The 15,124-nt window shown below is 44.0% G+C and overlaps 1 protein-coding gene across 2 annotated transcripts in view; it reads right to left on the reverse strand.

The window, feature by feature from the left end:
* Slc16a10 (solute carrier family 16 member 10) overlaps positions 1-15,124 on the reverse strand; it is a 104,799-nt gene that overhangs the window by 13,564 nt on the left and 76,111 nt on the right. The gene's annotated exons all lie outside the window — the stretch shown is intronic.

Here is a 15,124-nt window from a genome sequence, read left to right on the forward strand (position 1 = left end):
AACGGACTGTGCACCTGCAGAGCATATGCAAAACCCTAGGCTTAGCCAACACTAACACCCCTTGGAGAAGTGGCTAGCATGCAGTTAATGAACAGATATTAATTTTGACCATTCTTTTTACACAGGATCTTTTGGATATTGGCTGTGCTAGAGTAGAAGATGGGGGAGGGAAATAAACGGTCTTTCTCTCCTCGTGAGGCTAGTAAAACTGTCTATGGTGACCTCTGAGCCACGGATAGCCAGGGAGCACATTTTGTTTGATTTTTCCACGTTGACCCTAGCATTCACTGTCCTTATACGCTAAGCATCCACTGGAGTTCTAGGAGACTGCGAGCAAATTTCCTACTAAGCTCAAGTAGCTAATGCGGCAGTGGGGAAGTGGTATATCTCATTTCTCTTCATTAAAAAATAGTCATTGGCGCTGGAGAGATGGCTCAGCAGCTATAAGCCCTGGCTGCTCTTGCAGAGGACCTAGGTTACATGGCGGCTCACAGCTGTGTCTAACTCTAGTCCTAGGTGATTGACACCCTCTTCTGACCCCTGTAGGCTCGCACATAGCACACAGAGATACATGCAGACAAAACACCCTATATATAGCAATAAATAATTGAAGTTTTTAATTAAAAAGAATTGGTCACTTTTAAACTTCTCTGTTTTTACACTGCTTCAGAATCATCTTCCTAAATAGGGCTTTACTTTCACCAATTCTGTCTTCCAAAGTTGCTTGTTACAGCCTACCTCCTATATTCCGTCTGCTGGTCAAAGTGCTCCGTAACTGTCACTGATCTATCTTGGTATGTTTATTAACTCCTGGTCCTTGGCTCAAATGTCTACTGAGCCTACGACAAATGAAGCAGATGTGTGTAGAGAAAGACACACTTCTGGGGACCATTACTACCCACACTGTTGAGTCTTCCTCTCAGACTTCTTTTATTTAAAAAAAAAATCACAGTTTAGAAGAAATATAAAATGTGGGTCTTGTGTAGAAATGTTAGCACCTAACTTTACTTCAGAACATTGCGAGACTCAACGCTACATAAGCAGGACAGCACCTGGCTGAAACCTGCGTCAGGGCAGCTTTGGCTGCAGCCTGGATCCGTAGGAGGCGCTGTGGCAGTATCCGGCCCTCGCGCTGCCTGTTCCTTCCTTCGTTCGCTCCCACCACTGTTCCCTCAGGCTTTGTAACTCCTTGTTGCTGCTTGACACCTCCACTTCCCATGTGTGTCTACACAGCCTTGCTAAACTCTCTGGGCCTCTTTTCCATGTGAGACTAGGACTGCCTAGGGCCTATTTCAGAGACACCTAGAGGTCAGCACAGCTCACAGAGTTCACCCGCCCCTTACAAGATGCTCTCCTGCATTTGGGTTAACAGTATTATGGATTTGCTTACCAACAGCAGTGACAAACCAACAGGAAAGAAGTCTTAGATTACTCCCGCTCCTCCCTTCAGATCAGAGTGCTACCAAACGGCAATGGTCTAGCTAAAGTGACTCACACACTTCCTTTGGTCTGTCAGGTTCTTGTCCCTCCTTACCTTCTAACATGCTCCTTGCTGGAGCCCCATTCCTTAATCTCCTAAAATCACAATCGAAAGCTCACTTCTGGGTGTGCTTTCCCCTGGGGGTTTAAAGCCTTCCTTTAGACTACACTGCAGACTCTTCATTTGACAATGACCTCGACTTTGCTACTGTACCCTCGCCTTTCACTGCCCCTTTAGATATACCAGCCTCTCACAGTAAGGAGCAAGTCTACCCTGGATATGCTGAATACAAACACGCTAAGAACCACAAGTCACTGGGGAGGGGTAGACATACAAAATAGCCTGTTAAGACAATACTTCAGGGGCTGGAGAGACAGCTCAGCAGTTAAGAGCACTGGCTGCTCTTCCCGAGGTCCTGAGTTCAATTCCCAGCAAACACATGGTGGCTCACAATCATCTGTAATGAGATCTGATGCCCTCTTCTGGTGAGTCTGAAGATAGCTACAGTGTACTCACATTAAATAAATACATCGTTAAAAAAAAAAAGACAATACTTCAGCTGTATGGTTAAGTAAAATATTATAACATCTAATTTTATTTCTTTTTTACTTTTTCTTTACTGTAGCTAAACTTTTCTAATTTAAATTACACAGTGCCTTGAATTGCATTATTGAAGAATTCCCTTGTAGTTGCAAATGACAACCACTGCTGAAGGGATCAGGAACTTGCAAAGCTAAACAAGGCTCTCATTCTGGGGAAAAGAGCCCAGTGCAGGACAGATGTGCTAGGATGGGGTGCGTGTTCCCCAGGTCTCTTCAGGATCTGCACTTTCTCCACCCAACGCCGAGGAGCGAAGCCAGAGCCTCGGTGTGCGAAGTGGATGTTTACCTAGCTACACTGCCAGCCTGCTCTTACAGTTTTTATAGAGGGTGGTTTAATACTCATAAGACTGAATTTATCAGTCATTCTTCTGATGAGACTGGGAATAGGAACCTAATAAATTTCTATCACTCTTTGAGGTTTTTTTGTTTGTTTGTTTGTTTGTTTGTTTTTTGTTTTTTTGGTGTTTTGGATTTGTTTTTTTGAGACAGGGTTTCTCTGTGTAGCCCTGGCTGTCCTGGAACTCACTCTGTAGCCCAGGCTAGCCTGGAATTCAGAAATCCACCTGCCTCTGCCTCCCAGAGTGCTGGGATTACAGGCGTGTGCTACCACTGCCCAGCAACTCCTTGAGTTTTTTAACCTTCCCCCCAATCTATTTATAAGAAATAATAAGGTAAGATATTTAAGATTCTTTTGAAAGAGGCTAGGTAATGTGAGTGTGAATGTTAGAAGTATATAAAACACATTTATGATCACTCACATGATCAGTTATGAAACCCACTATTTTGTATAATGAATATATACTAATAATTTTTAATAGTTTAATTTATTATATATTTTATTTTATATATTATTTTATTTATTAAATTTAATAAATTACAATTTTACCTTAATTAGAAACTTAGTTCTTTAATGATAAAGAACACTACTACATCAAATTTGTGTCAGTATCACGTAAGTAAAAAAAGGACATCAACTTCTAAAACTTCTTCCCTCCAAACCTTCGAACTAAGAGTGTGTTTGGTTATTAGGTGAGGGACTGTACAAGATACACTGTGTGGGTGCGGGTCTGTGTCCCTCCTCGCGGAGGCAGTAGTACCAAGTAGGTTTGGCTGAGCCTCTAGGAAGGCTGCTATCTGGCTTATGAACTTCTGCCCATTCCCATCCTCTGGATACTATCATGCTCTCTGTTTAACAGAAAGCACAGCATAGGGCAAAACTGGTATTTCTAATACTCGTGTGGGCAGAGACAGAAAAATATAGAATACTTTCATACTTCTCTAACTCAGTTATAAAGCAAACAGAACGCTTATACTAGAGCCTAGTACTTATTCAGGAGATATTATTTTGGGATCTGTTGTTTAAAGTGAACTTTACTGGGGAAGGGGTGTTCTACGGTAGAATGAGTTTAATTGTTAACAACAATAAGTAAGTCATCTTTTAGAAAAGGGATCTCGCTGGGCGGTGGTGGCGCATGCCTGTAATCCCAGCATTTGGGAGGCAGAGGCAGGTGAATTTCTGAGTTCCAGGCCAGCCTGATCTACAGAGTGAGTTCCAGGACAGCCAGGGCTGCACAGAGAAACCGTCTCGAAAAAACCAAATCCAACAAACAAACAAACAAACAACACAAAAAACCACAAAACATCTTTTACTGTGAGTGTGTGGCAGAAGGCACACACACACACACACACACACACACACACACACCACAGCACACGTGTGGAGGTCAGAGGATGACTGTCAACAGTGAGCTCTCTCCTTCCACCACATGGGTTCTGGGGTGGGACTCAGCTCCTCAGGCTTGGGGCGAGCACACGGCCCCGCTGAGCCACCTCCACCCTGGGCTTTAGCTTTAGACTTATCTGAATGCATCTTTATGGCAGAAGCATGTATCTTGTATTGCGATGTCGACTTTAACATGGAACTAAATACCTCTGGCAACATCTTGAGCATCACTTGCTCGTAAGACACTTTTCCACCATTCAAGCGACAACAGCTTTGCTGACCACAGAAGCTGGTCTTATACTGTGTGAAACTTACTGTCTCGATAGCCAAAGATAACCAAGAACTCACATCATAGAATATGCACCCATTCTATATCCATGAGCAACAAGACCACACACTTCAGTTCACCTTTCCCCTAACCATCTTCGACGGGACTACACAGTGGGTCCTTGTTAGAATCCACGGCATTTTTCTGATCAGACAACGGAGGGCAAAAGAGATCGCATTTTTTCAAGGCACAGCTTATGAAGTCAGTCACCACACTAGAATAGCCTCTCTGCGGCCCTCCCTTCACCTCTCCCACAGGGGAGTCACAGTACAAGACACACGGGAATGGAGACCTCTTCCCCTGAGAAAACACGGCAGAAAGCTTTGGCTCGCAGATACTCAGGCATGAAAGCAAACTAAATGGATAGCCACTGTCCAACCCAGTGGTGCTCCGGCAGAATCCAGTAGCTGCACAAACCTGCAGACCACAAATGCCTTAGGTCAGAAAGGCCTGGATTCTCCTCATTTCTGTTCTTTGGCTATGAAACAAGATCACTAGCTATCACTGACCCTTCTTCATACATGCATGCACACTTAAGGGCATAAGTGCCTTTTGCCCACGATCTTCCATATAATGTGTATATAGCGGGTCACATAAAGAACGTGATAGAGGAATTTTAGTGTATATAAGTTAGAGTGTACACTGTTGAAGAATAGAGAATGAAATTTCTGAAACCCTTCAAAACAGAAGAAAAAGCAAAAACAATCTGGACAGTGGACTTGAAGTAACAAGTGAGTGACTCGCTATGAAGTGTTAGTAAAGGCAGTATGGAGGGGTGCGGTCAGAATCCACCACAGGAGCAGCTCCAGAGGACACTGCGGGCGGTGAGAGGAAGGAAAGTCCTTGAAAACTACAACAAAAGGACACAAAAACCTAAAACCCCAGATGCTCCAGTTTCGGTCGTCCACAGCTGCCACCGCGTACAGTGCTCTCTGGAAGGGTGACAAGATTCTGGCCACCGTTTGTCATGGTTTGCCAGGTTTGTGGCAATTTTGATTTCTTAGTCATCTACCTGTCCTTGCTCCTGAGATGTACATCATCACACTGGGAAGAACAGGCGAGCATGCACATTTGCCTGATTTCTAGAATAAATTCTTTGGTGGGGGGGGGGGGGGGAAGAAAACCTGTATCTCTAGTTTGCATGGTTCAGCTAAAACTGGGCTAATGAATGCTTTGAAATGTTTGGGTGACTCTGGAATTCAAACCGGCTTTAACTCTCTACTTCCTAAAGGGATTATATTTCTCCTCACTGCTATCTACACCAGAGCTCAGCAGCGTGAGCCTCCTGCCTCTTGTTTGCATGTGGTTGAGAGTAGTTTCTAAAAATATACTCGCCAGGGGGTGGTGGTGGCCCACACCTTTAATCCCAGCACTTGGGAGGCAGAGGCAGGTGGATTTCTGAATTCGAGGCCAGCCTGGTCTACAGAGTGAGTTCTAGGACAGCCAGGGCTATACAGAGAAACCCTGTCTCGAAAAAACCAAATATATATACACATACATACATACACACATACACACACACACATACACACATACATACATACATACATACATACATACATACATACTCATCTTGATGGGTGTGGTGGCACACGCCTGTATCTCAGGACTTGGGAGAGAGGCAGGAGAACAGCCATAACATCAAGGCCAGCTTTGTCTGCTTAGTTTCAGGCCAGCTATGGGTTTAGTCCTTGGATTAAAAACCTAGAATAAGGGGCTCAGGGGTTAAGGGGAATATTTGCTCTTGCAGAGAACCTGGGTTCAGAACCCACATGTCGGCTCACAACCACCAGTAACTTCAGTCCCAGGGTTTTTTTTGACGCCCTCTTCTATCCTCTAGGCACCAGATATGCAAGTGGTACATAGATGTACATGCAAGAAAAAACATTCATACAGACAAAAAATAAGTTAACCTAGCAGATGAATAAATTTAAAAGTAAAAAAAAAATATGTGTATCTCCATCTAAAATGTTAAAAAGCTATCCCATAACTCTAGAAGACCATGCGGTTTAAATACATGTTCTTTTTACTGTATGACCCAAGCCATCCCAATCTCAAATTCTTCTGCCTCCAGAGTTCAGGAGTTTAGTCAGCACTATTTCTTTAACAGCCGAAATCAAAGAAAAGAGCCTGGCCCCTTTAAAAAACAAAACAAAACAAAACAAAACTAGTGCCTTTGAAAGGGAGTCGAACCCCTGCTAAGAGTCGTTAATAGTTAATCTCAGAATTAGTCACAACGCCAAACTTTAAGCTACCCTTTGGCTTCAAGGCTGGAGTGTCAGAAATCTGAATGGAACAGGCTTAGTGTTTCTTTTTACAAACTTGTTCTATCTTTGCTTTTGCTTTTTAAAAAGGGAAATGCAGAGGTAAATTAAAGGGCAGCTTGGCCAGAGCACGCCATACCGGTAAGCTAGCCATGGGAGGTGGTACCAGGGTGCGCTGCAGTTGACCGCAGAAACGGAATTCGGACAAAATTAACTCTCTTAGACCAAAATACTGAACTAGCACTTCATGGACAGAGAAGGAGAACCACAAAATGTCACTTTGTTCTGTGACATCGGACCCACCGTACTTTGAGATGAACACACAGATATGCTGAGAGGGAAGCCCGCCTTGCTTGCCGCACTTTAAGGACTAACATCTTTAGGCTGCCGGGGAGTTGTTTTTTCAGAGTCTGGGTAGCTACTGCCTCCTCAGCACCTGACTGGGGTGGAAATTGACCTTTGGCCTGCCAGGACTCCAGAAGGCATCTCTGCTGATTCTGTTTGTTTTTTAAACAACCACTCTTTCCATTTCATTAAAATGGGTTTCCATGGTATTGATAATGACATAGTACCATTAAGACAGGAAAAACAACAGGAAAAAAAAAGCTTTCTGGAATAAAGATCACTTAATAGATTACTTAATGGGTGGAAAGGAAGAGGATTTTTTTTAAAGTCCAATTTTGAAAGCATTTTCTAACTAAACATTTTTCTAAAAGCATTTGCTATTTTCCTCTGCTAGTCTTAAAAAAGTAATTTCCTGTGAGTAAAAAAGACTGTATATACATATATATGCAAATATATTTCTTTGACAGCATCACATAAATAATATTAAGATTTAGTAAAATTTAGAATTTCTGGTTGAATAATTAACCAAGCCCAGTTTGGATTTAGATGCTTGTCAAATAGCCTTTAATTTTATTTGAAGCACTCAATTTTATTTATTAGTACTCAAAATGCCTGAGGGCCCATCTCCGGCACTGCAGGAAAATGATAACCTTGGATGTAAATGATCTTGAATTTTAGAATTTTAAGGAAGACTTTATCTTACAACAGAAAGTAGACGAGGGTTTTTAAGTAAGCTGATATTGTTTACTCTGTCACTGTTCATGCCAGGTGATTTGAAAGTTACCAAACAGAAACAAACACTCTAGGCTGGCATGGCTGCCCATACTGTAGTCCCTGCCCTCGGGGGCTCAAGCAGCTGGGTATATGCAGGCAGCCTCAGAGCGAAAACACGTCCACCATCATTTCTAGTTCTAGAATAATGAAAGGGGTTTAGCTATCATCTCCAGAGTGCCTTGATCTCACCCAGCTCTGGTTTTGATTCTGAAGGTTTTTCTTCAGCATCCATTCTTGGCATATCAGATTCACGCTCTAGGATTCCTAGTTCCTAGCTAGTGCACAGGGACACAAAGAGCCATGATTCTGTGTTAACCTGCAACTATGAAGATGGCGCTGGGCTCAGGCACAGAGCAGCCAGGCTATGAGGAGCAGCCCAAGAACACAGAACAGCTGCAAAGACTTCATCAACAGGGATGTGGTGGTGAGCCAGGTATGGTTATAGGGCCTTTCATCAACAGCAGAGTCACACAGACTTGGAAAAATCGCCCAGACTGAACAACTGCAACAGAAGCCCGCTGAGCTTAGTGTCTGGAAGTCAACACAGATTCATGCTAAACTCAGAAAGGATGAAATCAGAGCTCATAACTAAGTCCCTAGGATTCAGAGCAACAATAGCTTTACTTATTTAATGTTCCTGGCCAGGATATCAATAAGCCAGTTTATCATAAAAACCCTTTAAGTTAGTTCTATTTCCCCTTCAATGACAAAAGATTCATAAATACCGCTAGTTATTAAAATATTCTCTAGTTACGGTTTTCCTGATTTAGAAGTCAGTTCTTATTGAGTAAGCTGTTGTTGTGGTGGGTGGCTAAGGTTTGATGTGATTTGGCTCGTTTGGAGTGTCACTGTGTGTCATCAAAGGCTGGCTTTGAACTTGTGCTCCTCCTCCTCCTCCTCCAGCTCCCCAGATGCTGAGACAAGTGCCCTCATTAGCCGCTTTCTAGGAATTTTCCCCCCAACTGGACCTCTAGCTCTTGCCTTCCCATGACCCCTCCCTGCTCTAGATGTTACTATTCTATGTCTCCCAAATATGACTGACTACTTACTGTAGGTACTCCATCTACATGGAGAGCATCTGTCTTTCAGTTATCCTTATTTTACTAAGCATGATGTCATCAAGTTTCACGGATGCTGTAGCGTATAACCAACATTATCTTTCTTTTTCTTTTTTCTTTTTTTTTAAATTTTTCTCTAATGTTACAGGTTCAACTTTTCTATTTTTTTTTTTTTTTTTTTCATCTCATTTGACAGAGCGCCTGCCTGGCTTGCATGAGGTCTTGGATTCCATCTCCAGCACCTGTAATCCTAGTGTTCAGCCGATAGACAGACAGGAAGATTGGGAGTGCAAGGTCATCGCGTGCTACACAGACCCAGACCAGGTTGAGATACACAAGACCCTGTCTCAACAACATCAAGAGAAAACTCCAGTGTGTGCAGAGGCAGATTACTCTGGAGGAGAAAGGGAAGCAGTGGGGGTGGGACTCTGCCTGGGTGCAGGATACAAGGGAAGCAGTGGGGGTAGGAGTCGGCCTGGGTGCAGGATACAGGGGAAGCAGTAGGGGTAGGAGTCGGCCTGGGTGCAGGATACAGGGGAAGCAGTGGGGGTAGGAGTCGGCCTGGGTGCAGGATACAGGGGAAGCAGTGGGGGTGGGACTCTGCCTGGGTGCAGGATACGGGGGAAGCAGTGGGGGTAGGAGTTGGCCTGGGTGCAGGATACAGGGGAAGCAGTGGGGGTAGGAGTTGGCCTGGGTGCAGGATACGGGGGAAGCAGTGGGGGTAGGAGTCGGCCTGGGTGCAGGATACAGGGGAAGCAGTGGGGGTAGGAGTCGGCCTGGGTGCAGGATACAGGGGAAGCAGTGGGGGTAGGAGTTGGCCTGGGTGCAGGATACGGGGGAAGCAGTGGGGGTAGGAGTCGGCCTGGGTGCAGGATACAGGGGAAGCAGTGGGGGTAGGAGTCGGCCTGGGTGCAGGATACAGGGTTGCTGAAAGTCATGCAGAGCCTAGATCCTGTCTCTGGAGGAAGAGGGGGACAGGCATTATGTGATCCCTAGTCCTGGGCATTTCTACCTTCAGGGTTAGAGAAGACCCTGAGGCTGAAGAGTGGAGAAAGTAGACCCCAAGAGACACAATTGTGCTGAAGGAATCAACATCTAGCTAACAATTTTCCTCTGAGGAAAAATTAGTAAGGATAAAGACAGGCTTTGTGAAAAGCCCTGAAGGCAGGGGTTTTATAAAGAAAGCCATGTGCTCACATAAAGAAAGAACTGATCAAGCAGGCTGATGCCCTAGATTTATACTGAAGACATTTTAATCAACCACAAATCCAATCATTAATACATAACAGCATTTTGTTATTTGGGGGCTTGTGAGGTTTTGTTAAGATTTTTAAAGGTTTTACTATGTGACCTGGAACTGGTGACACCCATACACACCTTAGCCTCTTGAATCCTGGAATTGCTGGTGTGTGCCAACGCATCTGGTGAGATGCCAGCATTTTAAATTGCATGGTTGTATGCTTGGGCCCAGAGAAGCACAGACATCTTAGCCTAGTTGCTGGGCTGTGGTCACCCTGGTTCTACTGGAGGCAGCTGGGGAAAGGTGCAAGGCTTAGGGACATGTTTTACATGAGCAAGGCTGTATCTCTTACCATCCATATATATATATATCTTTAAAAAAAAGGGCATTCATTATTATTGTTGTTGTGTGTACATTGTATGTGGGTAGGTGCACATGCTACAGCACACACGTGGAAGTCATAGCACTACGTGGAAGTCACTTTACTCTGTCTACCCTTATGTGTGGTTTGTGGATTGAACTCAGGTCATAAGATTTACACGGCAAGCACCTTTTACTCTCTGAGCCATCGTGCTGGTCCCTTTGTAAATCTCTTAAATGCTCTAAATATGGAACGAATCTAAATCTTACTAATTTTTTTTTCTCTATAAGATGAAGATTTTTCTCTTGGAAAATGGCATGGGTTACATATCAAAGAATAAAGAAAAACCACAGAAACAATAGAGATTTATTAAAATGTAAAGTATATAAACACAACCTAAAATCTATTTAAAAAAAAAAATACATGCCAGGCATGTGCTACGCCGGGGTCTGCAGCAGCAAACAGGAGACTGGCCTGCTGTGGACACCCGTCCTCCCCTATCTGTTCCTTCTTCCCACTTCTCCACACAAGTCCCCAGCTACTTCTGTAAACAAAATCCAGTTTTGACCAGCCTTTCCCAGACTGACATTAAATACACCAGGCAACTCAGGGGCTGAAAGAAACTACAGTTCTGCAGCGCTTCCCTTTAAGATTAGTCCTAAACACACGCAAACCCCCTTTTCACTATAAATCTCAGATCATGTAGAGGACGGGCCTGCTTTCCATGGGTGATTTCATGGCAGTGTCAACCATGCATTATCTATCTCTAAAGATTACTGTAGAAATAGCTGTACATATTCACTCTGGCCAGCTACAAATGGAGGCACATGATGAACTTGTTCTGCCTTGCTAAAAGCAGCAGGTCTGATTTTTACATTTACTTATTCTGCTGTGCTTCTTTCTTTTCTTAAGTTGGAGTCTGACATAGCCCAGCCTAGCTTTGATCTGGTCTCTGCTTCCACTTCCCAAGTGCGGGGATGGCAAGCATGCTCAACCACGCCTGGTAACAGGTCTGCTTTAATCTATTGTGAGCAGTATGTTTTCTAGAGTCTACATTTATCAATCATGCCTTCCCTTTCTCCAAGTCCCTATACCATGCATTATTTTATTTTCCAAAATGCTCTTCTTTTAAAAAATCCCAAGCTAAACGTGTTTTGACAAATGTTTTGTGAATATACAAGTTCACCATTAATAAGTCACAGTAGGCAGAGTACAGAGTCTTAGTCTCCTCAAGCAGGAGAATGCTGGCGCATACTGTCTACATTAAGCTAGAAAGAAAGAAAGAAAGAAAGAAAGAAAGAAAGAGAGAGAGAGAGAGAGAGAGAGAGAGAGAGAGAGAGAGAGAGAGGGAGGGAGGGAAGGAAGGAAAGAAGGAAGGGAAGGAAGGAAGGGAGGGAAGAGAGAGAAGACAAAAGAAAAGAAAAGAAAAGAAAAGAAAAGAAAAGAAAAGAAAAATAGCAGGAGGCAAATTGGCACTAACCTGAAAAGTCAAAGTGCAGCAGATGTTGAGATCTGAAGGGAAATAAACGCAAGGTTAGAAAAGCTAGAAAAACACAGACAGCAATGAAAATGCAGGAGCACAGCAAGAGGCCGTTCAGAGTCACGAGCAGTACTGGAGGACTCCTACAAGAGTTTACACACACGGAGGGAAACATGGTGCTTGCATCCTAGAGTGGCTAAGATTTTGAAATTTCAACACTCAGGTTTTTAATATAATACTCAAGGAAAAAAATTAAATTGGTTAAGTTTTCGACCTTTGTTGGGCTTTAAAGACAGACTACAGACGTTCTATGTCCTAGGCTCCCCAAGTCCTCTGAATCCTAACAGGACACACAGAATGTCCTTGCTGTCCCTTCACCATTAGAGACGCTGTATCCATACATGCCTGAGAGACAGCCCCACACCTGGGTTGCCGGAGGTGCACAACAGGCACTCTGTATCTGTTCAGTGCAATCTGTTTAGACTTTCGGGGAGTGGGGGGCTAGAAAAGGGGAAATCATTTGAAATGTAAATAAAAAATAAACCAAAAAAACAAGTCACACGTGGACAAGGACAGATGACCCCGACACAGTGGAAAATCTATCCTAAGTACATGTTAAAGCCAGTGTAGACTAGAACCTCGCAACCTGTGAGCAAAGTGAAACTCTCATGTCCTTAAAGCCCTCGTCTAACAGTGAGAGGCAGTGGTGACAGCGGTAATGGTGGTAACGGAGGTAACAGTAGTGACTGTGGTAACGGTGGTGACAGTGGTAATGGAGGTGACGGTGGTGACAGTGGTGATGGAGGTAATGGTGGTAGATGTTGTTCCTTCAGAAAAAGCTGGTACCTGGGTAGAGTCAGGATACTGAAGCAAAGCTAGGCATGGCGGTGCACACATTTAATCCCAGCACTTGGAGCAGGGGGTGGGCACCTCTATGAGTTCAAGGCCAGGCTTAGCCATACAGTGAGTTGCAGGACAGCCAGGAATACAGAGAGAAAATATCTCAAAACACAAATCAAGAAAGAAAGAGAGAAGGGGAGGGAGCGAAAGAAAAGAGAGAAGAAGAGAGAGGAGAAGCAGCAGTACCATCAGCAGTCACTCCTGACCAGCGAACCACAGGCAAAATAGAAGGGTCTTATTGTGAGCCTTGTGTTCTCTGGAAAGGCCACTCACATGACAACCTGAGTTCTGAGCATATCCAGAAAGGAGGCAACTGTCACTAGCGACACTGAAGAGCTGGGCCCTCCGCTGTGTCAGCCAGGGCAAGATGAAAGCGGACTTCATTCCTGACAACCCCATTCCACAGTGGGCACATTTACAGCTCAGGCTATAAGAAGGGTCTATTTTCCCCACAGATTCAAAAAACAGCAACAAAACTAAAACAAAACATTACACTCTGTTGTATTGCTTCTATGAGAATTTTGGCAAGTAGTTCAGCTTTCGGTGCGTTTGTTCCTCTTCCTGTCCTACACAGCAAAAGCAGCATTATTATACAGCCTGTACAATTCCTGTTACCCCTACATCACTGTTATGTATTTCTGGAAAGCATTTAAATATTTTTCTTTAAAAGTCAGGCTCTTCAGAATACCCAGATAATTAATTCCTGGCTCTTCCGTGCAGCAGGGAGACAGTCCTGAGTACACTAACAACCCTGGTTCTCCTCTGGCCACGTGAGAGCCCTGATGCTGTGGACACATTTCAGTGGGGTGGAAAACAAGTGTTAGTCAAAACAGGAGCTTAAAACAGACATGTGGAAAAACAGTATCGATCAATGTTGCATTTGTTTAGAGACCACTGGTTTAAAGCAAACCCTTGCATGGCCTGAGAACAGACACGCAGAGTTAACTAAACTGTGCTCTGAAGCCTGGGTGGTGCAGCTGTTCTTGCAGTCATGTTATGCCAAGAATCTGTTCGGCTAACGTGGCTGCAGATAGCTGGGTTGCATAACTGCCCATGTTTCAATTTCATGCCTCCAAGGTGAGCTTTTTTTCCCAATGCGTTATGAGGGAATATAAAGTTCCTGTCTGTGAGCGAGCTGTCATGCGGGACAGGATAGAAAGGGACAACAGGGACGAAGGGAGGGCCGCACAGTGGGAAACAGACAGCTCTGAAGCTCTCTCTGGGGGTCAAAGATTCACTGAGGCGCTAATTCACAGGAAGGCTAGTGTCCCTTCTCTTCCATACTCCTGAGAATTAGCAATTGCTGACGGCAGGGGCTTCTCAGAAAAGATGTCCTGTAACTGGGGAGCTAAGGTAAAATTGCTTAAGCAACTTTCTCCACTGTCCAAAGCCTCCTTGTAAATCAAGCAAAAGCAGGTCTCCAAGCAGAATCTTGCAAAGGAGCGATGTTTCCAATTAAGATTTATAGCCCTATTCATCCTGTGTCATAACAATGCATTTTCAGTTTATATAAAAAGTATGTGAGGCCCCTACCTCATTAGTGCAACATAGGACTGTGAAACTTGAATAAACTTTGATACTACTGGAGGGATGCTGCATGAGCCAATACCTATATTACAATTAAAACTGTTATTACCCAGAAGCATGATACATTTTAACAAGTAAAGCCCAATGTATATTTAAATACAAAGAAAGAAAGAAAAAAAAAAACCCTGGTGAAACCACTTACTAGCAAGAGAGAAGAGCAGTTATTTTCCCAGCACACTGACTCTGTAGAGCCTTTTGCTGCAGGCTCAGATGTCCCTAAACTGAGGCCCTTTAAGCTCTTACATTTTCTTACAATAGTGATTTGTTAATCGAATTTAGGATATGCATCTTACTATACATTTGTATGTGTTCATTTCTGTTTTGTTATGGCTAACATTTATTGTAGAAAATAAAACTGAACCTAAAGTACTTTGAAGTTCATATTCTGCTTGTGACAGCTACGGAAAGTAACCGTCTATGGATTTAATTTTCTCATATTCAGATGACTTGCCCATCAGAAGAGAGGATATAGGAGTTAGGAAGAGGGCCACACAGGTCCTCTTATTCTGCTACTTTAGAACTAGTTCCCTTCAGTCCTTTCTCTGGTTGCAAACCATGCCCCCAGCATTAGGATAGCTAGGTGACCCCTGCCTGTGTTCTCACGTGAGAGGAGTCTGCAGGACAAATAGAACGGGTGTCAGTCACTCTAGTGTGGCTGGAAAGCAGCTCCAGACCAACCTGCAGAGTGAGCCAGGGCTTTGCCACACGTCTGATGCCCATTCCAGTCTCAGTGCTGAGCGTAAGTCAGCGACCTTCCCCAGCCCCACGCCTGCGCTCTGTGCTCCCACTGCACTCACTGAAATGCTATACGGCTTCTGAAAATGTTCCATACAATCCATTCTGCATGAGTTTGCACAGAACCTGCCTCTAGGGAAGTCATGGAAAGATAAAAGGCTGCTTGTTTCTCCTACTTGCATGGCTCTGCACCACATGATCTGGCTGGAGCCGAGTCAATAGAGCGGCTGAGCTCCTCCAGTGTCCC

The sequence above is a fragment of the Apodemus sylvaticus genome, chromosome 19 (assembly GCF_947179515.1).
Source record: "Apodemus sylvaticus chromosome 19, mApoSyl1.1, whole genome shotgun sequence".
Lineage (NCBI taxonomy): Eukaryota > Metazoa > Chordata > Mammalia > Rodentia > Muridae > Apodemus > Apodemus sylvaticus.